A 26,840-nucleotide genomic window follows, 5' to 3' on the forward strand; every position below is an offset into this window, starting at 1 on the left:
ATATAAATTCAAATGTACAATGGTTTTTGTCCAAGTTCTTCCAAAAAAATTTCAAGGCTCAAATATTTTTCTATTTATACTAGCAGAAAAGGCACTACTTCAAATAAACGCTGTTCAAATTAGCCTGGTGACTCTCCTTTTATCTTTTAATACTTTTGTATCAGCAGGATAGGAGGTAATTCAAATCAGGAGAAGCAGGTTCTACTTTTGCCTCTAACACAGAAAAGCCATGTTCCTTTAGCAAGTCCCTTTAACATTGAACTCATTCAAGTCATCTACAAAATGGGACCTGTCATCTCCTTGCATTCCTGACAAGGTGACTGTGAGGATCAAGTGACATTTCACTTACTTCCTGTCACAGTAGGCTGGTAAAAATATACATACATGATTGTTATTGGGATTGATCGCAATTGCTTAATAAATTTTACCAGGTTTTGTTGCTGCTGTTACACTGCTTGGTTTCCTTTAAGAATTTAAGGGGATTAAGTGAGGAAACAGATGATCTACCACTTCATCAATTAGCAAGTACTGCATACCTACCGTGTGTGACAGGAAGAGGAGGAGGAGGGATACAGGGAACCTGATTATCTCAGAACACTGCTGTCCTGCCAAAGTAAGGAAACTAGGTACTCCATCAACAACAGCTGGATTGCCACAACACTAGCCTCAATCATTTACTAGATATCCGACCTTGGGAAAGTTACATAAGCCGTGGATGTCAGTTATCTATTGCCATTTAACAAATTATCGCCCAAACCCAGGGGCTTAAAACAATCATAAACAATTATCATCTCACATAGTTCCTGTGGGTCAGGAATTTTGGAAATAGCTTAACTCCGTGGTTCTAGCTCAGGGTCTTTTGGGAGGTAGGAGTCAAAACGTATACCAGGTCTTGAATCATCTGTAGGCTCAACTGGGGCTGGAAGATCTGCTTCAAAGATGGTGCACTTACAAGGCTGAGAGGCTGGTGCTGGCTGCTGGAAGGAGACCTCATTCCTTGCTGGGTAGACCTCTTCACGTGGCTGCTTAAGTGTTCTCACAATAAAGTGACTAGCTTCCCCCAAAGTGAGTGGCCTTTTTGTGACCTAGCCTCAGAAGTCACACCCTGTTGCTTCCACTGCAGTCTATTGGTCAAAGAGATCAACCTGACACAATGTAGGAAGGGACTTCACTAAACGGTGAATACAAAAAGGTGACGATCACTGGAGGGCATCTTGGAGGCTGGTTACACCAGCTAACTCTGATCCAACATCGGTAAAATGCCGATGATAATGACATGTACCTCACAGGGTTGGTGGAAAGATTAAAGGACACCAGCCATTCAAAGTGCCTATTATCAATTATGTAACAACCTAAATGGGAAAAGAATTTGTAAAAGAATATATACATGTATATGTATAAATGAATCACTTTGCTGTACACCTGAAACTAACACAACATTGTTAATCCACTATATTCCAATACTCCAATATAAAATAAAAAGTTAAAAAGAAAAGTGCCTCGGGCTTCCCTGGTGGCTCAGTGGTTGACAATCTGCCTGCCAATGCAGGGGACACAGGTTCAAGCTCTGGTCTGGGAGGATCCCACGTGCTACGGAGCAACTAGGCCCGTGAGCCACAACTACTGAGCCTGCGCGTCTGGAGCTTCTGCTCCACAACAAGAGAGGCCGCGACAGTGAGAGGCCCACGCACTGCAATGAAGAGTGGCCTTCGCTCGCCGCAACTGGAGAAAGCCCTCGCCCAGAAACAAAGACCCAACACAGCCAAAAATAATTAATTAATTAAAAAAAAAAAAGAAAAAGAAAAGTGCCTCTTCTCCAGCACTTGCTCATTGAATGTCAGGTCTCCTTATTCATTCTATATACCTTCTAGGGTCTAGCACAATGTGTATGTGCATGTGTGTGTGTGTGCGTGCGTGTGTGTGTGTGTTGTGTGTGTGTGTGTACCTGGACCCCTTTGGCCGCTTGATGAAGCCTATGCATTGCTTCTAAGAATTATATTTTTTTTTAAATAAAAAAGTACAGACAATTACAGAGAACACAAATTATACTGAAATATAACAGAATATTTTAAAACATATTTGTAATATAGCAAATATATGCTTCTTTATTAAGACCCCAAACAACGAAACCCAATAGCAAGTTGAATGGCTACTGTATTTTCAAAGGAATGATAAGCTAAATAAAATTGAGATATTTGCTATAACCATAATATGATTAAACAATATTTGTGATTTCCATTGGTGACAAAGTCACGAGTGCTACCAATATTACTGTGGTCTTACGCCTATATTCACACTTGAAAGAAATGCTAAATTCCAGTTAGAGTTAAGTGTAAATGAAGATCTAATTTCTTTTCTCCCCATTCAAGTTCTCAGATCTCATGAACACTATACATGGACTTAATGGGGGTCACTGGACCCTCGATCAAACTTCTAGCTACGCTTATACCTTAAAAGAAAGGGGAGGAAATGAGAAAATATAGTTCTAATTTTAATACTAATATTTAATAAGGTAAAATAATTTTGTTTCTACTAAATTTCCTACTGCATACAGGAATTTATAATGTCCTCCATGGCATTCTCATTTCAAAATGATCACCGTTTGAATTGGACATATACCTATATAATGCTTTCATTTAAATGGATTTTAATGAAGCTTTAGGCCTAGATAAGTGGATTTACTGAAGTGGTACATTAAAAGGCCATTTTAAGTTTTGGACCAAAAGGACCTCCAATTTATAGCTCTAGAAAATATCCATTCTATGGTTCAAAGATCCTTGTGGATTATAAAAGAGGAAACGACTAACAGAAAAGGAATTATTCTCCACATTATTAAACATGACAAAAAGCTTCTGAATTGGAGCTTAAAACGGGCTATTTAAGATTCCAGCAATTCCTGGGACTTTGGCAACAAAAATGTTCAAAAACCTTTTATAGTTGCTGTCAGATTTCTGTAAAGCATTTGCGATTCCTGTGAACTTATTTATATAACAAGCTAAAACCTGAAGCCGACTTGAAAGTCTTTCTATTCTAATTATGTAGAATTGGAAATGCCTAGAAATGATGTTCAGTGTTCTCCCAAAAATATAGTCCTGAAATGGTGGTTTCAGAACCGGGTGTTCAGAGCAAGGAATGAGGGTAGAGCTGCTCTGACTTACAAGGGGCAGTTACAGCAGACATAGAAACTATAGTTTGGTAAAGCGGTTTCAAAGAACTGCCATGCAGCAATTCTCTCGGCAGTGGCACATTCTAAATGACTGCTCATGTGGTTCCCTCCTGGTCTACTAGAGTGGTTTATTTCTGAAGCTCTACAGTTCACGTGTAATCATGTAGCAAAATAATTCAGGAGATAATGACCCATCAGGATATCAGCGGATTGAGGTTCTTATCACAATACTGTTCCTGATTCTCTGGGGCTTCCCAAGCCAACTCTTCAACCCTTTTATGCTTCACTATTGCAACTTGACATCTGGCCTCTCTGTGCTCAGAAGACATTGCAGGAAACAAGAGTCAGTACGTACCCCGAGCTAGAAATACTAGGTGAGAGTCCGAAGAAAGATACCAAGATTGGTTTGGGGGGAGGGTACCACACTTAGCAGCTTCTAAAATGTCTTCTGATGATCCCACCTTTTGGGATTCACATCCTTTTGTCATTCCTCTCTCTCTTTGATCGTATTATGGATCTAGTGACTTCTTTTTGATAAACCGAATGGGCGCAAGTATTAGAATGTTAATCCTAAGATTAGTTTATGAAAACTCCCATCTTTCTTACTCTCTTTCTCTGGCTCATCTCGCTTGCTACATTAGGAGAAGCAAGGTGCCCTACAGGAAGCCCATGTGACAAGGAACTGAGGCCAACAGTCCAACAAGCATAGAAGAGCTGAATCCTGCCAACCACCCTGTGAGTGAGCTTGGAAGTGGAGCATCTCCACTTCTCGCGACAAGATACAGACAGCGATATCAGAGATGGTAACTAACTCACTTGCATTTCATACCCAGCAAGGGAAGGTCTAGAATCGGAAAATGAAACTATCCCTTCCTAACTCCAAAGCCTGTGCTTCATTCACTGCATTATACTGTCTCTCCAAATGAATTCTGTTTCAAATACTGGACTGTGTGTTGCCTATTTGGAAGTTAGAACACATTTCGCTAGAGATGAATGGTGTGACTGAAACATACATGGCACTAAAACAACAGAAGAGAGGAGAAGGCAAAGGAAACGCAGGGGTGAGGCGAAGAGATGCGGCACTTACGTAGGCTCCTGCACCAAAAACTCTTGAGTCTTAGCAGTCTGGTCCAGGGGGCTGCTCAGGGGAGGAGGAATGGAGACAAGCATAAATGCTCGCAGAACCCGAGAAAATCAAGTGGCCTCATCCTACACTTTCTGACTTGGAGTTAGCTTTGATTTGATCCTCGGATCTTTGCAGATGTCATTAATTAGGGTTATCAAGATGAAATCATACAGGATTTAGGGTAGGCCTTAAATCCAAGGACTGGTGTTTTTATAAGACAAAGGAGGGACAGATTTGGACACAGAGAAGTGGCAGGGAAGACAGAGGCAAAGATTGGAGCTACGGTGTCACAAGCCAAGGAACCCCAGGAGTCACCAGAAGCTAAAAGAGCCAAGTAAGGACTTTTAAGTAAGTGGGTGACATTTTCTCTTTCTATAAGATTAGTGTAAGAGATTTAATTAGAAATAGTAAGTATAAACCAAGATGTATATTATACTGTAGTTGAATATCACCTCCAGATTAGCGCAGTGTCAGGCACAAAGAGGATCCTAAACAACTGGGAGTCTTCCTTCCCCTTCAGGAATAATAGTTGAGGAACCTGAGAAAATCTGATGGCAGCAGCCTAACTTGAATGTTAGCTGCTGTTCACTGCTCTTGAGCTCTTTTATTTTAAAAACTATTAAACCAAAACTTTCTAGGACATGCTGCTCTAAGAAAGTCTTAGGAGACAGTATAAGGGAATATCGTACCCAGGACAAAATGGTGCAACTAGAATAAGATCATTCTGTCTGTGACTTGATAGTTAGATGTAATTAAATTGCTGGCCAAGATACCCCAAACCCAAGCAATTATAAATACTAACTAATGAAGCCGGGAAATCAAAGGGTGAATACTGAATAATATTAGCAGGCATACCAAAAAGATCACGAAAGGCTTTCTGTGCAGAAAAAGTGTGCGCGTCTTTTAAAACGCTTTCTCTTACAGTCATAAAATGAACTTGAAATGTGTATTTTTTCTTGCTTATTGGCTTTGTTTCAAATGGCTATTATTAAATCATGATAGTCAATTAAAAATATTCACCAAACTATAAATGTGCTTAAGTATATGTATATAAGCATGTATAAATATATTATAAACTATTGAATTGAAACATGAAAATGTTCTCCATAGCAACCCTAAATCAAACTGATATTTCATTTTGGTTCCCCTGATGCCAATATATATAATACATTAAACCCAGAGCTTTCAAAGTATAAAAATGCCTTTGAAAACATAAGTAATATAGAGCTGATGTTCAAATATACTATAATATACACCTTGGTTTATAGCTATTATTTCTTTCCCAAGATTACATTTCTATGTGAAAAATTAGTCTAAATATAATATTGGGTCATTAATTGTAATGGTGGAAAGAGATTTTTTTACTTTGCATATTCTGACTATTGGGGTTTCTATGCCCATAGTGATCAATTACTTATTTCTAATTTGCACTTTTCCTGAAAAGCTCAAGTCAAATACCACAGAATTTATAAACTACAAAAGTTAAGGAGACAGGACACAGGAGCTAACTAAGGAAAACATAAAGATCCTCGTCTTTGACTTCAAAGTCACTAGTCTCCATAGAAGTACTTAGAGAACTAACTGCAAGGGGGGAATTGGGGGTCTTAACCTTTGGCATTGTTGAAAAGAAATACTGGTAAGTTCCACGCATTAAAATAACCCATGCAAAAACATTCTTGATGCAATAAAATCAATAAGGTAACAGACCCGCTGTTGCATGTCTGAGTGTACTTTTGAGATGCTGAAATGCAGTTGATGTATTCAAACATGAAACCATCAAATTTTACATCTGGAAGGGACCTCTGACGGTAATTATTTCAAAGCCCTCAAGAGGAGCCTAAGTTCCAGCAAATATGAAGAACGTGACCAAGGTCACAACTTAGTTAGCAACAGAAGTTGGACCAGAATAATGAACTAATTTCATTATACCACAATTTTAGTTTCTAAACACCAATGGACATGAATGCAGAAACAATGACTACAATCACATGCTGTGCCTAAAATAACAATTACAAAAATAAACCTACAGCCTCAGTTAAATCGTTCACCTTTGTATGCTTTTTTCCCAAGACACAGAACATTTCCATTCTCAAAGGTCCCTCGTATTGCCCATTTGTAACCAAACCCATTTCCCTCCCACCCCAGTTCCCTACCCATCCTTAACCACTCATCTGTTCTCCATTTCCATACTTCTGTCATTTTAATAATGCTACATACATGGAATCATACAACATGTAACCTTTAGAAACTAGCTTTTCTCACTCAGCATACTCTCCGGAGACACATGCAAGTTTTTGTGTGGATTAATAGTTTATTCTTTTGAATGCTGAATAATCTCCATGATGTAGATGTATCACATTTCATTTACCCATTCACCTGCCCAGTCGCATCTAGGTTGTACCTCTGGGCAGCTCTCAAATCTGTCCACTTCACTCCATCGGCCCTAAATCCAGCCCCCATTCTCCCTAACCTCTATTATTATGGGCATCATACTGGTTTCCCTGGTTTCCAGCTCTTTTCTAAACAGTGCCCACCTTTCTAATACCCAAATCAGATCTCCCAAAACCAACCTAGATTCTCTAGGGCTCCTTAGATTCCTGGATCTTACTCAGGCCTCCCCTCTCTCAAGAATCTCATTTGTTCATTCATTCAAAACAGTGAAATGGTTTTCCTTTAAGTGATTTATTCTAAAATAAAAATCTAATCTAAAAGCATTATTCTAACTCTTTAATAGCTTTATGATCAACAAAATAAAACATCAGTGTTTTAAAATAGGAAAGTAAGTCTGTGACATATGGCATTAGCACTGCTTCATGAGGACAAGAAGAAAGATTGGAAATGTACACTAGGTACTACATTTCAGCAGGAAACCCCCTGAGAATGGGAATATCAACCATACCTTGCAAAGCTGCACTATGACTCATGAAACAGAGAAGCTGTACCTAACCAAACCATGACGACAGATAAGCTTAAACTTACCATTAGTTCATTCAGAGCCATGCATTTTTCTCAGAGACTCAGAAACGGTTCCAGAAACTGCCTACTGGACATATTCTGACAAATACCTAAGAACATCCCATGACTAATTTCAGCCCCCCAAATCTTCTAGTACCCCTTCTTTAATTCACCCTTTCGAGACAACCCACAGTTCCGGCATGTGTTCACCCTTGCTGTAGCAGGCTAATAAACCTACCTTGGAATTCAAGTATGTTCCTGATGACCTTTAGTCATTAATTAGGTTTTAGCAGAAAACAAATAACAGAACAAAACAGGTAACAACAGCAAAACACCTAGGGAAAGGTATCAAAGATTTCACACCTAACTTTTGAACCTCCTGATAGAGGAGAAGGACTCAGGGAAAGAGGGGGAGTGGGTGGGGTGCAGATTACCCAAGAAAATGGGCTTGTATATTATCTCTGTGGTTTTAAAAACATATATTAACATAGGTCTCGTCAATTAAAAACTATGAGTAATCTTACAAAAGAAAAAAAATGCTTACTCTCAGGAGACGATTAAACACTTACATTGACTACCTGTATGATTCAATGTCAGACTAATATCTTTTGCATCTATTTTTACTTGTATTTTAAAAGAAGTATATGGAGGTTCTAATTAGAAATTAACTGAAGGCCACTTTGAATCATTATACTGTGGGAATTAAATGATACTGTTTGTGTGTTTTTCTTTTTTTTAAATCACTAAGAGTTCAAGGAAAGCTTGGTTTTCACTGAAAGAGGCAAGAAAAAACAGCTTCTGACTAAATGTCTATGACTTCAGTGTGGGGTGCCATACAACCTCTCTCTCCTCCTGACATATTTAATTAATGGAATGCTCAGTGATTTTTTTTTTTCCTCCTCCAACAGCCCTACTCCGACCCTGAGCAATTTCTCCAGCCTTAGCTCCGCTGACTTTTTATCGTGAAAAACACGGCTAAGCACTTGATTATATTTGGCCATATTTTTCTCTTTCTCCAATTTCTCAGTTTCTATTTTTAGAAAGTACTTCTATTATAACTTTTTTTAACATCTTTATTGGAGTATAATTGCTTTACATGGTGTGTTAGTTTCTGCTTTACAAGAAAGTGAATCAGCTATACATGTACATATATCCGCATATCTCTTCCCTCTTGCGTCTCCCTCCCACCCACCCTATCCCACCCCTCTAGGTGGTCACAAAGCACCGACCTGATCTCCCTGTGCTATGCGGCTGCTTCCCACTAGCTATCTATTTTACATTTGGTAGTGTATATATGTCGATGCTACTCTCTCACTTCGTCCCAGCTCCCCCTTCCCTCTTCCCCCTTCCCCCTCCCAGTGTCCTCAAGTCCATTCTCTACGTCTGCGTCTTTATTCCTGTCCTGCCCCTAGCTTCCTCAGAACACTTTTTTTTTTTTAGAGTCCATATATATGTGTTAGCATACACTATTTTTCTCTTTCTGATTTACTTCACTCTGTATGACAGACTCTAGGTCCATCCACCTCACTACAAATAACTCAATTTCGTTTCTTTTTATGGCTGAGTAATATTCCATTGTAAAATACTTCTATTATAACGTAATGTTCATCACAGTGTCTAGCACTGCGCCTTGAACTGAAGAGAGCTATTCAAAAGAAAACATTAACAACAAATGTTGTTGATTAGGACCAGTATGAACAACCGCATTGTAGAAAAACTTTGAAAAGTAATTCCCCATTTCAAAGGTGTCTTCATTATTCTCCAGTCTTCCAAGAATCAGATCTCACTGATATATAACTCATATTCCCAACTTGAGAACATTCTAAGGCTACATCCCTTCATCAAAGTTAATTGGGAGAAAGTGTCACTCACCAGAAAATTTCACCTAACTGAAAACTGAACTGAAATGGCCAGGCTCAAATGGGGGCTGATCTGATTCTCATCAAGCAGCACTTTCAGGTATCATGGACAAGGCTGCCTTAAGCTGGAAAAAGCTTTGATACCATCAGTTTTACACCAGGATCAAAAAACAATTTTCAACTTTTATTTCAACGTTTGTTAATAAGTCTCTCCCATTTTCGTCACAGTTATGAAAAACTCCTAATACTTGTGTTGCATGGGAACAAAGCTAGGGAGGACTTACATTTCAGGTCAATTGGAGATAACATTTTTAAAATACTATCGTTGAGATTGATTACCGGGATACCTGGAAACTACCTTCTCCCAAATCAAACAGAAGCTGGAGGGATGGTAAATTCAAATCAATAAACCTGTGATAAAGACTATCCTAAGAATCTATTTTCACTTATTCCTAAAACTCTAATCACTATGCATGACATCCAAATTCCTACCGCAATAGATGTTTTCTCTGGCTTACGGGAGCAGTGCAGCAGTGGCTAACAGGTTTCAGCTCTCTTGCCAGTTTTGGGTGTTTTATTTTTTTAATTTTTAAATTTTATTTTATTTACTTTTTTATACAGCAGGTTCTTATTAGTCATCCATTTTATACACATCAGTGTATACATGTCAATCCCAATCGCCCAATTCAGCACACCACCATCCCCCCACCCCCACCCCCCGCTGCTTTTCCCCCTTGGTGTCCATACGTTTGTTCTCTACATCTGTGCCTCAACTTCTCTTGCCAGTTTTGATTGCCAACTACTGCCTGCCACACAGTGGAGAGGAATTCTGAAGTTGCCTCTGGGCTTTGTGGAAGGGAATAGCAAAATCCATCAGCAACATTTGCCAGTATGGCAAACTAGTGCTAATTGCTCTGGGTCCTCTCCCAGAACGTGCATTGCTTGACACACGGAAGGCTATGTTTCAGAACCCCCCTTGCAGTTGCACAGGGCCACATGACCAGCTCTGGGCCACTGGCTGTGATCAGCAGTAACGTGCTCCACATCACTGCCCACGTGCGCTTGCCAATGCCTCTGTTCCACAATTGTAGTAAACCTCAAGTCCTGAAATAAAGGTGCCAGCAGTCAGCAGTGGAGTAAAATGATGAGCCACCCCTTGGAGGAGAGCAGCTCTGGAGAGACCCCTGGAACCACGGTGGGACCTCCAAGGATGAGAAATAAATGATGGTTGATTAAGCCTCAGAAATTTTGTTACTGTTGTTACTGTTTTGTAACAATACATTATAACCCAGCCTGCTCTGACTTCTACACTGACTCCCAGAGCAGGGATAGAAGGTAGGGGTGCCCCGTACTTGGCATTTCTTAGGGATCACAAATGAATAATCAGGAACACTGGTTGATCTTACATTTAAGACACCCACCACCACCATGGCGAATTTCCATCTGGCGTAGTAAGAATTTCTGTGTTCACACTGCTGAACTTTATTTTGCTCACTACCAACTGTGACTAGCACTTTGGCTCCTACCTGGCTCCTTTATCCTTGCTCTATTCTTTTCTCAAGCACACATATGTTCCAGTGCCGACTTGACATGCCATAATAATAAATACAATGTGTCTCTATAAAAAGCAAAAGGAGAAGTTGCCACTGTTGTGGCTCTTTTCAATGCCTGTGAGCACGGTAACATGTTGAACTTTTACATATTTCGGTCACAGGGTCACTTGTGGCACCCTATATTTTTGTAGATGAACTATAGTTGTTGTCAATCACATCAGGAAGATTCCTTCACAGTTTTACTTATCTGTAACAGCAGGCTTCCGGTAGAAAAGGTGTCTAACATTAGAACAAATGATCATTTGAGAACAAAAGCTTGTGTTCTTCCACAGTGCTTCCCAGAGGCCAGGAACTGTTCCACAAGCTTCACTAGTATCAATGCATTTAATACTCCCAACGGCCTTGGGAGATTGCTACAATTTTTGCTGCCATTCTACACATTAAAAAATCTAGTGTGTGCGTTTAAGTGCTCACAAAAAGCACTGATTTTTTTCTCATCATAAACTAGAAGAGCATTCCCAGATGAAACAGAGAATAAGCAGCTGAATTTCAGGCAAACAACAAAAATCTTTTAGGGTAAGTATGTGCCACGTATCACATGGGATATACTCACACGAAACAAATTTTAACTGAAATTTAACAAGGACCAACTGTTTGTGTTTTCCATCTTTCCTTCGCTCTACTCTTAAAACTGTGAGTCCTAATAATTTCAAAACACATCCACTGACGAAACGGACATTAGAACGCTCTAAAATCTTCTTAAAAACTGCATTCATCTGAAATTCAAATTGACCTGGGCTCCTGTGTTCTTATTTGCTAAATCTGGAAACTCAAAATTAGAAACAATATTTGAAATTTTCATCAATACTCGATATTTTTAACCTATTAAGCAACTAAGCTAAGCTGACTACACGTCTCCATCAAAGAAAGTTAAAGAAGATATGAGGGAAAACAAAACCTTTCAATCTAGTCTATGATAAAAATAAATGCCAAAAAACATTTCATTGTAAAATTTGCTTTTACTTTCCTACCACTCAGCCTATGACACTTGAGAAGGATCCAGATGTTGATATATGATTCTGCCAATTGTCACATTTTATATCTAAATTGGTGAAAATCCTACCTGTGAGTCACTACAGCATTCACTTTGTTTGGATTTGGGGGTGAGGTTTGCAAGAAAGCACAGAATATTCTTTTTCCTTTTTATTACTTTTACAGCATGAATGTTCTAGCTCAGGCAGAGATGAAAGGACATAATAAATAGGAAACACTGCTCTCCCAATGTATGCCTGAAAAAGTCCTTGTCAGTCATATCCAGTGAAGTGCATCAAAAATAATGCTTACCATGGCAGGAGCCTGTGCTGAGTTGAACATTCTGGGGACAAACAATGAAATAAGTGTAGAGTGAGACTAATAAAATTTTCAAATCTGAGGTACCTCAGAATAAAGTGCTTCCACAGACTCTTAATAACATCATTTTAAACTCCTGGTCTCCCTTTCGGGGTCTATTTCATGTAGGGCCGTGAGTTATTGCCAATAAGCTAATATCTACTCTCAGCACAAGCATAGTATGTCTCCAATCGCCATTCATCAAGAGCTTCAGAACAATGTTTATCTTTCTGCTTGTTGTGAATATTAATAAATTAAGATCTTTAAACTGTCTAGAAAGAAGTAAGAAATAACTGCCAAGAGCTCCGGTGCGGATGATGTATTTACATACATTAGAGAAGTACCATTAACAGTAATTAATGGTGCTTTTACGTCGCAAAATGCATTGCAATTGACTGTCGATTTGTTTTGGAGGTGTTTGCAATCATAAAACAGATCTCATCCTAAATGGATACTTAGTAGTTTTTAATAATTTTAAACTGTGATGCTCTATTTAATGCTTTAGCAATTACACACTGTTTTTTGAAGAAAGTCTTTTAAATTTAGAATTTTTACTGAACGTTATTAAAGTTAATGAGACTGCATTACTTATGTTCTACCTTAATTCACAATGTTTTTAAAGGTCATGAAGGCTAATGTAAAAATTTTGAAAAAAGCAAATTCAGTCAGTTAATGACTATACAATTAAAACATAATTCCACTACTCTCTTCCCCCCCGCCCACTATATTCTGAAGGAACCCACATTTAGTAACATGGTATGTCTTCATGAGCGGTTTTAAAAATGAAAAGTTTAGGACCTATGACCATTAGGAAGTAGAACGGACACAACTGTTGAGAAGAATTTCACTAACCCCTGATTCTCTTCTGACTTGGTATGACTTTTGATTAGAACTAGAGTACGCAGTGCCTGGCAAACTACACTAAAGGATATTTATATCAACTGAACTTCTAAAGAAGTTAAAATTAGAAAAGATATATCCCCTAAGTCAATACATCCTGCAATATTTCCCTGGTGACTTAAGTCTCATTTTGGTTGAGAAAACTAAGAGTAAAATAGAAAATACATTTGCTCTGAGGGTGCCAAGGCCATATGGAATAGAAATTTGAGCTAAAATAAACCCGTCTGTAGTCTTTCCATGCAAGAAGGAAACTGTAAAAACAGATTTGGGGCGATCCTGATATGAGTTACTAAGATATCATTTGCAAGCCTCTTCAATGTCTCTTTCAGTCCACTTTATTTCCACTAGGAACAACTGCTTAACCCTTTGAGAATAGTTCTTTGTAACAATTCCTCACAACAATATACCTGCAAAATTAAACTGAGTCTCTTGGACCATTCACAGTATGGTAAGAGAGCATATAAGGCAATAATTCTAAATATACAAGAAACAAATATTTCACAATTTTACAAATTTAAGAAAATACGTAGGAGGAGTACCAAACCAACTTGGCATGTTTAAAAATATACTTGGTGCTTGTCGACTCTCAAATAGTACAGACATATTGTTTGTATTATCAATGATAACAAGAAAATCATCAAGAATTAATCGTGAGTATCTGCCTTCATCTTAGGATCACAATAACAAGACCGACATGCTGCATTTCTGCTGTGATGAGGCAAAAATCTAACACATGAATCCTATGAAGACAAAGCTAATCATTTTTATGTGCTTTTGAAGAATTCCAAATCAAGAAATCACGTCCCATTTTTGAGATGAACGCTTCCTTCTACCCCACGCAACAAAGATGAGAGCATAAAGAGAAATTTTTGATATATGTGAGTAACTAGATATACATATGCTGACTTCAGTAAGGCTCTAATCTCAGAGGTAAGGAGCCAGTATAGAAGTGTGTCTCCAGTAAATGACCTCCTAAAAAATTTGAACCTCCTTAATATCTACAGAAAAATCTTATTTAAAAAAATGGTAAATTCACCAAGCACACACCATTTTGTCATTGAACCTTTGGTTTCTGTCATTTGGCACTCCTTAATTCCAAAAGACAAGATTGATAGAGATGCCTCCAACACCTCATCTGCTCAAAGCAAGACAGTGAGATGATATCCAATACAAGACCTAAACATTTCAACTCCATTGTCACTGATACAAGGGAACATGAGTTCCAGGAAGGAAAAACTGAATGCCATGCTTGGATTTTTGCCATTGAGAAAAATCTACTCTAGCATGTGTTGTATTATGACACTGATACTTACTTTGAGTAGGTTTTTAAAATGATACCTGCTACAGTTATCATGGATCCATGCACCCTTAAAGTTTACAGGTTATAGAATAGCAGGGGCAAATATTTTTATAAGCCACATGGCACTGTTGTCGTTTTGTTCCCTGGAGGAAGAGATACTTTTCCAACTATTACACTACCTTTCTATTCCTGGGGTCAGCTGAATCTGGTCACGATCCTGGACAAAAACTGTGATGGAGAATTGGTTTTCTGTGACGGAGATTCCTGGAGCTCATACTCTGGATGTGCAAAGACTATTAAGGCAACCACGGCCAATCGAGGTAGAGAAGGTGAGGGCACTGCTATTTGCAAGACACATGCAGGTGGTGCTCGATCGTGATGATCAGTACGGATGATGACAACAGCTGCTGACATTTACAGAGTGAGTGCAATGTCATGTACAACATGCACAAGGCTTTAACATGTCACCTTACCATATCCTCACAACACCATGTGACTTAAAACTATTAGCAACACAACCTCACGGCTGAAAAAATAAAGGCACAGTAGTTACCTGTCCCAAGTTCACTGGGAGTTGAACTCAAACCTGTTCATTTACTGAGCCCATGCTCTTCACCACCAGTGTCAGCTGTGTAAGGAGTCAGACTCAAGTCAGTCACCACTCCACCTCTCATATAACCTTGGCCAAGTTACTTAACATCACAAAGCCTCAGTTTCTCCATTTGTAATGTGCGAATTATAGCACCATTTGCCTTACAAGTATCAGAAAAAATATTCCAAACTTGGAAATAGGCAAACGAGATTACTGGATTCCTTTAGTATAGTGTTCCCACTGCTGGGTGTGACTTTCTGTTTACAGGGCTATTTTACAACTGATGGGAGACAGTAACTTGTGTGAGCTCTTATGGACCAGCAGGACATTATCCTGTTCTGTATCTGGCCCAACAATCTATCAAATCACACACACACACACACACACACACACACACACAAAATCTCAAATTATTTTTAGACTAATTTTAACATCTTACTAGGTCCCTCACCCTCTTAAATTAATGAGCTGAATAAGATCTTAAACTGTGTTTATATTTGCACAACAGCCATGAAGTTGCCCTTCTGAAAAGTGACTTTTAACACTCGATTGTTCTGAGAATTAAGTGAGATGATGCATGTGAAATGTTCAGCATAGGGCCTGTCACATATGATTCAATTAACGTCATTTGTTAACATCACTGCTATGATCATCTCAATAATTGTCACCACCACTACCATACTATTTAAATTTTTAATATTAAGAATTGTTTCTGTTTACTCATATTCAAATATTAACAGTGAACAGTTAATAACTAGTTCTGAGACTAGTTCCAAAATTACACTGTTACCCATAGCTGAAGCCACTTTACAATTTGGCCTTGAGAGCAGTTATTTTGCAAATTACACACAGTACAGAATGGAGTTATTAAGGGATCCACTTTCGATGCACAGAAGGTTGTGCCTCAGCAGGGCTGCCATCACCTCTTTTAAACGGGATTCATTAGAGTGATAACTGACAGTTGTTTCCCTTTCTAAGTGATGGCTCTGTAGTTCCATTATGTTCTGCCAAGGAAGTACTACTCATTAATTACCAATAAACTGAGTACCAACTGTGCTTGCAGTAGAAGGTTTGGAACTGTCAATCTTGGGGTGGGGAAGGTGGCAGGAAGAGGAGAACTCCACCTGGCCAGGTGCAGGAGACGCGTGGCGAGAGGACGTTATTACAGGCATGGGCGGGGAGGGACAGAGCTCCTGAGAGGATGGAAGACCTCTGCTTTTGAGGCCCCTGGTATACTGAGAAAAGCAGAAAGGAAGAAATCTCAAACCAGTGGTCCAAAAAGTATGCCAATCTTAAAAAAAAAAAAGCAAACTTTGAACAGGAAAAAATAAAATCAAAAGAATTAAGATATTCCTAAGGTAATGACAGAACTTTTTAAATTTAAAAAAAGTCTTTTTAATGAATTTATTTATTTATTTTGGGTCTTCGTTGCTGCGTGCGGGCTTTCTCTTGTTGCGGCGAGCGGGGGCTACTCTTCGTTGCGGTGTGCGTGCTTCTCGTTGCGGTGGCTTCTCTTGCTGTGGAGCACAGGCTCTGGGCACACGGGCTTCAGTAGTTGTGGCACACAGGCTCAGTAGTTGTGGCTCATGGGTGTAGTTGCTCCATAGCATGTGGGATTTTCCTTTTTTTAAATTCAAAGTACGTGGCAGGTGAATGGTCAAGAGGTATGGCAGAGGGCTTTTTGCGTTCCAGCTAGAACACTTCTGTAACTCTCCTCTTCTGGAAATAATATCTAAAATCTAAATTGAGGCTTTTTGTGAAAATGCAGGCTGAAGCCCAAGGGTTGAGCCCTCTTCCCTCACCCCTCAGACCCTGAGCTCCGACTTTCAATGAACCATCTGGTATCCTGTGCCCCAGAGCCGGGCTCCTTGCCTGCTTGCTTTGTCTTCCACTACAGAGCCATTAGGAGGCTCTTTCTAGAGATTCTGGGAGAGACATCCTCGTTGCTCTCCAACTTCTTCCATCAGCCAAGTTGCATCCACAGCCACAACGGTCTTTTGGTTTCTCCAATTCCTGCCATGTATTACTTACTATAATTTTTCTGAACGCAGTTCATCACACAAGCTATTAGTCGGTTTCACATTCAAGTGTCTCACCTCATCAATAAGACTGCACCTTCTTGAGGACAGGGACATGGCTGTGAAGGATAATTAACAATTACAGAGGGCCACTTCTTTGAAATCTGTCTGGCTATGTGGGCACTTGGCAGAGCAGACAAGCAAGAACCACCTTTGTTTATTCCTCCAGCATTCCTCTGCCACAGGAAAGGGAGACCATTGCTTTTTGAAAATGTTTTAAAGGTATTTGTGGATTTCTGGCTTCAGTAGAGCCCAAGACCTATCATCAGAAGCCTCTGGACTCCCTGGTATGTGCAGACATCTGTTGGTATCTGAGTCCCTGTTCTACAGTGTTTTTAAAAAGAGGATCCTGGGTTTCCTTCACTATCAAAAGAGAGCAGTGTTCTCTCCAAGAGATTGGTGCTGAAAGGTGGGAGAATATAGTGAACTGGGGCAAGGGGCCAAGAATTGGATAGAGGTCAAGGTCAGCAAAAGGCCAAGTGAGAAAGACTAACAGCACCAGCTAATCAGTAATGTATCGGGGCACTGAAGCAGGGGTAGGTGTGACAGAAGAGGGACAGACCAAAAGGTCTGAGGGACAAGGGCATAGACGGGAGGTGGGCACTGCAGGCCTATTCTGTCAGCTCCCGAAGAAGCGAAGAGTTTCGGGAAACTAGAGCATACAGGGGGCTCCAGCTCAGCCCAGCTTGGCTTTAAAAAGGCACAAGCCCCAAGGCAAAAGCACTCCAGGCATTCTGGAAACACAAAGGGGCACCATTAGAGGAGAGGAAGGAAAATTTCAAAAATTTTAATTTGGAATTAATTTCAAATGTATCCCCAAATTCCACGAACCAGAATAGCACAAGGAACACCTATCTACGCCCCAGATCCATCTTGAGTTGACATTTTCCCCATCTGCTTATCATCTGCACTTTCTCCCTATACACATACTGTTTATTTCCTGTCCTTATTTTGAAAATAAGTTTCATTCAGTGTGCATTTAAGAATAACGACAATTTCTCTTATCACCACAGTACAGCAACCAGCTTCAGTAAACGTAACATTGGTACCATATTTTATCTAATCCACCATCTTCTTCCCCAGTTTTGTCTATTAACTAGTGATGTCCCTTATGGCATTCTCCCTGTCCATTATAAGATATAGTATAGGCTCTCAATTAGGGCCCCTGTCTCTGTAGTCTCCTTTGATCTCAAACATTTCTTTGACTTTTTTTATTTCACAATATATCCCCACTTGTACCTTCCACATACTTTTTTTTTTTAAATAGAACTATTCCTTACTGGGGTTTCTCTGATGTGTCCTGGAGATTGGATTCGGGTTACATATTCCTGGCCCCAAAACTGTACTGGCCACACTGTGCCCTTCTCAGGGCATCACATCAGGAGGGACACGATGATTGCCCTTCACTGGTGATCTTTCAATTCTCATCACCGGTCAAGATGTTGTCAGCTTTCTCCACTGCAGAGTTCCCGAAGAGTCGCCACAGTTTCCTGCTTCGACAGTATTTGGACGGAACCCGACGCTCTTCCCCCGCTCCGGCCGGCCGCCCAGCACCAGCCCTCGCCACCACCTCACGGCGCCCTCCGACCGCCCCAAGGTCCCCGCTGCCGCCTCCCCTCGGCCGCCCGCCATGACGACCGCGTCCCACTCGCAGGGGCGCCAGCACTACCGCCAGCACTACCACCAGCGCTCGGAGGCCGCCGTCAACCACCAGATCAACCTGGAGCTATATGCCTCCTACGTCTACCTGTCCGTGTCGTACTATTTTGACCGCAATGATGTGGCTTTGAAGAACTCTGCCAAATACTCTCTTCATCAATCTCCGTGAGGAGAGGGAACATGCTGAGAAAGTGATGAATCAGCTGCAGAACCAACGGGGTGGCCGAATCCTCCTTCAGGATATCAGGAAACCAGACCGCGATGACTGGGAAAACGGGCTGAATGCAATGGAACGTGCGCTACGCTTGGAAAAAAAGTGTGAATCCGTCACTGCTGGAACTGCACAAACTGGCCACTGACAAAAATGACCCCAATTTGTGCGACTTCATTGAGACTCATGACCTGAATGAGCAGGTGAAATCCGTCAAAGAATTGGGTGACCACATAACCAACTTGCCCAAGATGGGGGCCCCCGAATCTGGCATGACAGAGTATCTCTTTGACAAACACACCCTGGAATACAGTGATAATGAGAGCTAAGCCTTAGGCTGGCTTCCTGTAGCCACAGGGTGACTTCCCTGCGTCAAGGCAGTGCATGCATGTTTGGGTTACCTTTACCTTTTCTGTAAGTTGTACCAAAACATCTACAAGTTCCTTCCTTAGTACCATTCCTTCAAATAAAGTAATTTGGTACCTCCCTCCCCCCCAAAAAATATTCTGATTGTGTATTAGACAGGACGAGGATTTAGTTCACTATGTTTTAGTTACACACTGACCAAGTATACACATTTTTAAAAGCTTAAAAGTGTGTTTTGTCTGTTTTAAATAATGACACACGTTTAGGACCAGCATGTAATTGTTCACGCTGCACCGTCTACCACTCTGAGCTGTGAGCTTTTATTATGCAAAAGCTGTGGTCTGTGAGCCATTGTTTGTCTGCGCTCCTTCCGCCCTCTCAATAAAACAACACATACAATAACCAATAAACATGCTGCTTTTAAAATGTGGTCCAGAAGTGGATTTTCACATTTTGAAGTGCAACACAGGCTGTCTAAGCTAAGAGACATTTGAAATCAATTGATACAACATACACGCTTTTACAGTTGAGAAAATCAAGGCCTGGGGAGGAAAAAGTGCACAAGGTCATGTAAAACAACAGTTCTTTACGAATGATTATAAAATCAATTTGAGGGGCCATGGCTGGCATATTTTAAGTTGAAATAAAAAATGTCTGAGTGCTCAGCATACAGCAAGGGTAAATACTGTTTGGTGCAATCTTTGTTTTAACTACATGTGTTTATGAGCACGTATGCTCCTCTTCGTTGGGTAATGATATTAAATCTATTTCTTACTGAAGGTCCTGGTTAAAAACCTTTAAAAAAAAAACAAACTCCACGAGAACCTAGGTCTTCCAACTTAAGAACCAGTGATCACTCTACTAGAAAAGTTCTTCTTTAACTTTAGTGTGAAAATAAATAAAGGTTGAAATGCAGTTTCTATTTCAAAAGGTCTGGGCTGGGATCTGAGAATCCGTATTTTGCATAGGCCTGTGGGTGATAATAAGCCACTGGTGCTGGCTTGTGGACACCTTTGAGGAGCATGGTGGAAACGCTATATCCCAGGAGAGACCTAGTTTACTGTGAAGGATATCTACATGAAGTAGGTATCAAATATATATATATTTTTTACATTTGTTAACAATTTAAATATGAATAACTAATTCTTGGAAATGTTTAGATTGAAACAAAACCCAAAAAACCTTCTACAGAGAACCAGCTCGACTCGCAGCCAAGAAAATGTGCTTACTGTGATAGTCCTAAGAATGTAGGGACTTCTAGTCTTCATGATATGCCACAGATGAAAACCAATGCACCAAGAATCCTGAGGGCTGGGATTAGTTCCCCCAAATTACAGAGAAGCAAACATGTTCAAACATCTTATTTTGTCCAAGGTCATACTGCTTGAGAACAGGAGGGAATGGATTAGAACCTAGCCAATTCCTAAGGTCATGCTTCTGCTATACTCACAGCCCCACACGTGGATACTCTTTGTACACATAAACATGCTTTAGACATGACACATATACAAATATGCACGTTAGCATTTCTCTAAGCAGTCTACAGTATTCAAGAGTCAGAGATCAGTGAGAGGAAACGAATGTGTTCATCAAACTCTAGAATTGTGTGCCTTCTGATGTGGCTCAGGCAACACCATTAATATTGTCAAAATTACAGGGGTCTCTTCAAAACAGTCCCGTTCGATTGGGGGGAGGGAGTTAGAAGGCTTGGGGGGGAAGAGTGAGCAGCACATGACAAGCACTACAGACAAGATTCCATCATCTATAACTTAGATTTCATGCAGTATATTTAGTGCAAACGCTGGCACTTTATACAAATAGCTTGTCACGTAAAGTGCAAACGACTCTCTTGACAAAGTGATACGGCTTTGGAGCTGGGTTAACTGCTTTATATACTGCAAAGTTCTTTAAGTGACAAATGAAAGCAGAGTCTTGAAATTACAGTGATATGGAATTACCGCACAAATTCTTTCTGGTTTGATGGGGGTTGTGGGGAGGGAGCAAAAGGATAGCATTCTGCAATTAATTAAAAAGAAAATCTGAGAGAATATGAAGTCAGAGTTTTCTAATCTTGACTCTGTAAAATGGACTTTGAAGATACTGGCACAAAATTGAGATATGGTCCCAAAAACTTCAAACGAGATGTACAATGTTGTTTAAAGATCTGGCTGAAGTGCTTCTTTTGACCTAAATTATGCCCAGCACGGGTGCAGTAATTATCTCTGCTAGAGATGTTTGGTGCGCTGGCATTGAAACCTTTCGATATGTTTGATAATGTAGCTTTTTGTGTACACACACTGCTTGCCCAAGCTGTCTACATCAGTGGCATGTTCAAATGAAGCCAAATAATTTAAAAGGTGCTGCTTTCACGCTGGCTTTATTTAGCTTGAATAAACATTGCCAGTCCATCTCATATAAAACCTCACTTCATAAATGCAGCTGCCCTGCGCTCACCTCTTAATAAGGATTTGTACAAAGAGACCGGTTGGGCAACATAGCTCTGATTAATAAGAAATATAGGATTTCTTTCTTAAAAATGATACTATGACCATAAGAGGGAAAATTCATTATCCATAAATCAAAAGGAGCAAAGGATTTCAGTTGTATCAGAAGCCTTATCTGACTTCAATCTGACAGTTAACTTTAGGCCGTAAATGATTAAATAAAAGTCTAAGTTCACCCAAGCCTGGCAAAAATAAAACTCAAAGCCCAGAAACTTCAAATAACATAAGAAAAAGTCACAGAATTTTCAACCTCAAAAAGAAATGGAGAGGAGATGTATGATAGGATGGAAACTGTGATTTCAGATGGAGGGTCTCTTTTGCTGTTTGTGTTTTTCAGAACTAGATTTAAATTTTGCAATATCTTCCAACAGAAAATAAGGTTTTGAGAGTAATGTGACCGATTTTAACTTTTTAAAGGAAACTTGTAAATTGAGATATTGCGTCTGTAAAACGTGGCCGCAAAATCTTTAACATCCCTTCCAGTGACAGGTAGGGGGTCTATCTCCTTGAGTCTGGTGGGCTCGGTAAGTACTCTGATCAAGAGAATTCAGCCGAACTTACTCTGCCCAGGTCTTAAGAAACTGTTGTGTCTCCACTTACTCTCTTAAAACACCAGCTCTTAAAGTCATGAACTGTTCTAAAGTAAGAAGTCTGACCATCCTTGAGGTCAACATGTCCCGAGAAAGCCCATTTAGATAGCCCCAGGGCGTGGGGCGGGGAGAGAGAAGGCACAGGGGAGAACCTAACTGACTTTCTGCTATTGGAGTCACCCCAGTCGAGGCACCAGACTTTACTGGATGAGATAAGCCAATCATCCTTGCACCGGCCCTTTGCGAATCCCTGACCCACACCTTTGTGAGATATAATACCAACAAACTGTTTTCAGCTGTTATGTTTTTCAATGGTTTATTACACAGCAATAGGTATCCAGAACATATAGTAAGGTGGGATAATCTTAAGTGTGCCACTCTGCATTTTTGCATATGTATACACACAGGTAACCAGGACCCAGACAGTGAAACACTGTGTTTCCATTACCCCAGAAGACTCCCTCTGCCCCTTCCCAGACAGTGCCCTCAATAAACTACCCCCGACCTGCGCGCGCACACACACACACACACACACACACACACACACACACACACACACACACACACACACAGGTAAGCGCTATTCTAACTTCTATCACCATTGGTCAGTTCTGTCAGTTCTTGAATTTTCCAGTACAGTACATCACACAGTAGGTACTCTTCAGTAGCCAGCTTCTTTCATTCAACTGTCTCTGAGATTCATTAATGTCGGTGCATGGGACAGTAGGTGGTACGCTTTCACTGCTGTGAAGTATTCCATTTTACAAGTCTACTACATTTATCCATTTGGTGACTGAAGGACATCTGGGCTGCTTCTAGTTTGGGCTTTTCTAAAGAAAGCTGTTATGAACATTCTTCTCCAGCCTTTTGGTGGATAAATGCATTCATTTTGGGGGTATAAACCCAGGAGTAGGGTTTCTGGACTTTGGGGTAGGGTGTATGTTGACAAAGGATGAGTTCAGATTCTGACGACTTAGGGATCTGCTCATCAGGGTTGTGTTGTAGTTTCTTCTGTCCCTGTTTCTAGCAAATATTGAGAAATAATCATGCCAAGCATTAAATTAAGCTATTTATGATTTGTCCTTCCATATTTGACCTCTCCTGACTAACTGCACAATGGTATTGCTCTCAACAATGTCTACTGTCATGAAGATGACGCTGTTCTTGGAAAAATCCTATCAGGCAAAGTCAACCTCTAAAATGGCATTGTAATAAATATGCAGAAATGTCACTTTTTGCATTAGCCCAAAGGTTTTGTATAGCTCAAGGGTATGTGCAGTAAGCTAACTATAAAAATAGAAACTTGACAGTGGGTATGTATGTGTGTGTCAAAATAATATTGCTCCTTCTGGGAGTATGGAAGAGAAAATGACACAATACCCACCCACATGATTTTTATAGATCTGCCTCTTTGCCAGATGTCACCTTTTATAAGATGCTTTATGAAAACATGACAGTATAAGTGCAATAGTGTGTTTACTGCTTGATAAACTTTAGTAATAAATTTAGGACTGGCTGGAAATTAAAGCCTTAGGGAACCCATTCATTAAGCATTTAGGACAAGTGAATAAACAAAAAATGCAAACGGTTAAGTGCTCAATGTATGCAGATCAAGGTACTGGCAGCAAGCACTATTTCTCAGTAGGTATGTCTTACAGAAATATCTGCCAGTTTCCGTGCCCCTGAGGTAAACACATTACAGCCAAACCTAAAGGATGCCGCTCGCAACGCTACAAATTGGAGTGAAAGCCAGAACCTTAACAAACTCTACAGGCTCGCAAGAAACACATTAAGCCTTTTCCTAAAGTGTTCTGTAACTCAGCACAGCATATCTTACATATGGCAAACGGCGTTTCCAACAACTATTTTTCTGAAAAGACTTCAGGAATTTCTTAAATAGCACACACTCACTATTTTCTTTATTGGTGGGGTATATATAGCAGTGTTTCTTGAAGAATACCCTGAGGATTGTTGAATTATCTATAGTGACTGGTAAAACTAGAGATTCTAGAGTCCACTCTTAATTGATTGAAACAAAATCCCTGAGGTAAGAGGCCCAAGAAACAATGTTTCATTAAGTGACTCCAAATGATTCTTATTCACAATAAAATTTGTAAACCACAGCCATACAGGAATCTTAAAATAAATTTTCAAGGCAAAGTATATGGTTCCAGTAATGTATCAATTTTAAGTGAATAATATATATTCTTAAAACTTTAAGGTTCAATTTTTTACTCAACTTTATATTCTAAAATAATCAAACAACTTGTATCCATTTAAATTACTTTTTTCCTTATAGGTATGTATGAGGATCAATCAAACAAAGTCTAGTTAAGGACTTTTGAAAATCAATCCCTGTAACAAATACATACATCACTAAACTTTTCTGAGGATTCTATTTACTCTGGGACTCACATTTGTAATCTTTGATAAACATGAAATGCAGCAACTCTCAAGATGAAACCATCCCTTTATCAGAGGGTCTGTTAGAATTCCTCTGTTTCTCATTACATTTTTCTACTGCTTACTCTTCACAATGAATCCCATTCCATAAAAAACCCAAATTTCATGGATACTGCAATAGTTAACTACCACAAAGTGACCAACAGGCAGTTTGCGTGGGATGGAACCTCATAAAAACGCTAATAAAAATATTAAAATAATGATATTATTTTTCTGTTAACAAATCACTGCATCAAGGAGACAGCTAATACGTAGGAGAAACTGTCAAAACTCCATAGGTGCTACAGAACATTAGTACTGGGAATTACTAATCCAAGATTCCATAACGGCCACCTAAAAAAGCTCAACGCAGCATGACACAATGCAGCGACAAAGCAGTATAGGATTTTCTGGACATGAGACATACTAAAAATCACCCCCCTATCAGATCACAATAAGAAGCAAAGAGTGCCTGCCTCTTTCCTTGGAAATTAAAAGGAAGATTTTCTTCTCTGAAAAGAACAGCACCGAATCAAGAGTGAAATGGAAATCAGAAAAATAAACTATGGGGAAAGTTGAAGAGAAAGGTATGGGATGAGTAGAGGGAAATGTTCCTTCATAAAGAGAACCTAGTTGGGGCTTCCCTGGTGGCGCAGTGGTCGAGAGTATGCCTGCCGATGCAGGGGACATGGGTTCGTGCCCCAGTCCGGGAGGATCCCACATGCCGCGGAGCGGCTGGGCCCGTGAGCCATGGCCGCTGAGCCTGCGCGTCCGGAGCCTGTGCTCCACAACAGGAAAGGCCACAACAGTGAGACGCCCTCGTACCGCAAAAACAAACAAACAAAAACAAACAAACAAACCAAAAAAAAAAAAGAAAAAAAGCCTTCAGGAAGCAGTGAAATGTATCAAGTAAATTCCACCCAAGTCCCAAGTCTCTATCCTTGGGGCCTTGTCCCAACACACACACCCCATCAGAAGGGTCAAAACCACAATGATTGGCATCCTGAACATGTGATGTGATGGGGGGCGCATCACGTTCCTCGTCAGCAGAACGATACTCCTATTGGACTACAGTACTCATTGCCTGACATTTTATAAGTTTATGAATCTCTGTATTAAGTTCCTATTAGCGCTGTAACAAGTTAACTATAAACTTCGTGGCTTAGAATGACACAAATTTATTCTCTTACAGCTTTGGAGGCCACAAGTCTGAAGTCAGTTTCACAGGGCTGAAGGCAAGATGTTGACTGGGCTGCTTCCTTCTGGAGGCTTGAAGGGGAGAATCCATTTCCATGCCTTTTTCAGTTTCTAGTGGCTGCCTGTATTCCTTGGTTTGTGACCCCTTCTGCACTCTTCAAACAGCATCACTGCAATCTCTGCCTCTGTTGTCATATTTCCTTTTTTCTAACGCTGACTCTCTTGCCTCCCTCTTACAAAGACCCTTTGATTGTGCTGGGCCCACCCAGATAATTGAGGGTATCTCATCTCAAGATTCTTTTTTTTGTTGTGTTTTGGGGTTTTTTTTGTTGTTTTATTATTATTATTATTATTTGTGGTACGCAGGCCTCTCACTGCTGTGGCCTCTCCCATTGCGGAGCACAGGCTCTGGACGCACAGGCTCAGAGGCCATGGCTCACGGGCCCAGCTGCTCCGCGGCATGTGGGATCCTCCCGGACCGGGGCACGAACCTGTGCCCCCTGCATTGGCAGGCAGACTCTCAACCACTGCGCCACCAGGGAAGCCCCTGGTTTATTTTTTAATAGATCTTTATTGGAGTATAATTGCTTCACGGTACTGTGTTAGTTGCTGTTGTACAACAAAGCGAAGCAGCCATATGCATACACATGTCCCCAAATCCCTTCCCTCTTGAGCCTCCCTCCCATACCCCCTATCCCACCCCTCTAGGTCATCACAAAACACTGAGCTGACCTCCCTGTGTATGCTGCTGCTTCCCAGCAGCCAACTATTTTAGATTTGGTAGTGTATATATGTCGATGCTACTCTCACTTTGCCCCAGCTCTGCCCTCCCACCCCATGTCCTCAAGTCCATTTTCTCTGTCTACCTCTTTACTCCTGCCCTGCAACTAGGTTTATCAGTACTTTTTTTTTTTTTTTTTTTTTTTGATTCCATATTTTTGTGTTAGCAAACA

The 26,840-nt window shown here is 40.3% G+C and overlaps 1 protein-coding gene and 1 pseudogene across 11 annotated transcripts in view; one reads left to right on the top strand and one right to left on the bottom strand.

Annotated features, from left to right (window-relative positions):
• FHIT (fragile histidine triad diadenosine triphosphatase) overlaps positions 1-26,840 on the bottom strand; it is a 1,420,480-nt gene that overhangs the window by 531,229 nt on the left and 862,411 nt on the right. The gene's annotated exons all lie outside the window — the stretch shown is intronic.
• LOC112400627 (ferritin heavy chain pseudogene) lies at positions 18,411-19,117 on the top strand (annotated as a pseudogene).

This window comes from Neophocaena asiaeorientalis, unplaced genomic scaffold, assembly GCF_003031525.2.
Source record: "Neophocaena asiaeorientalis asiaeorientalis breed wild unplaced genomic scaffold, Neophocaena_asiaeorientalis_V1.1 scaffold251, whole genome shotgun sequence".
NCBI classification, from domain to species: domain Eukaryota; kingdom Metazoa; phylum Chordata; class Mammalia; order Artiodactyla; family Phocoenidae; genus Neophocaena; species Neophocaena asiaeorientalis.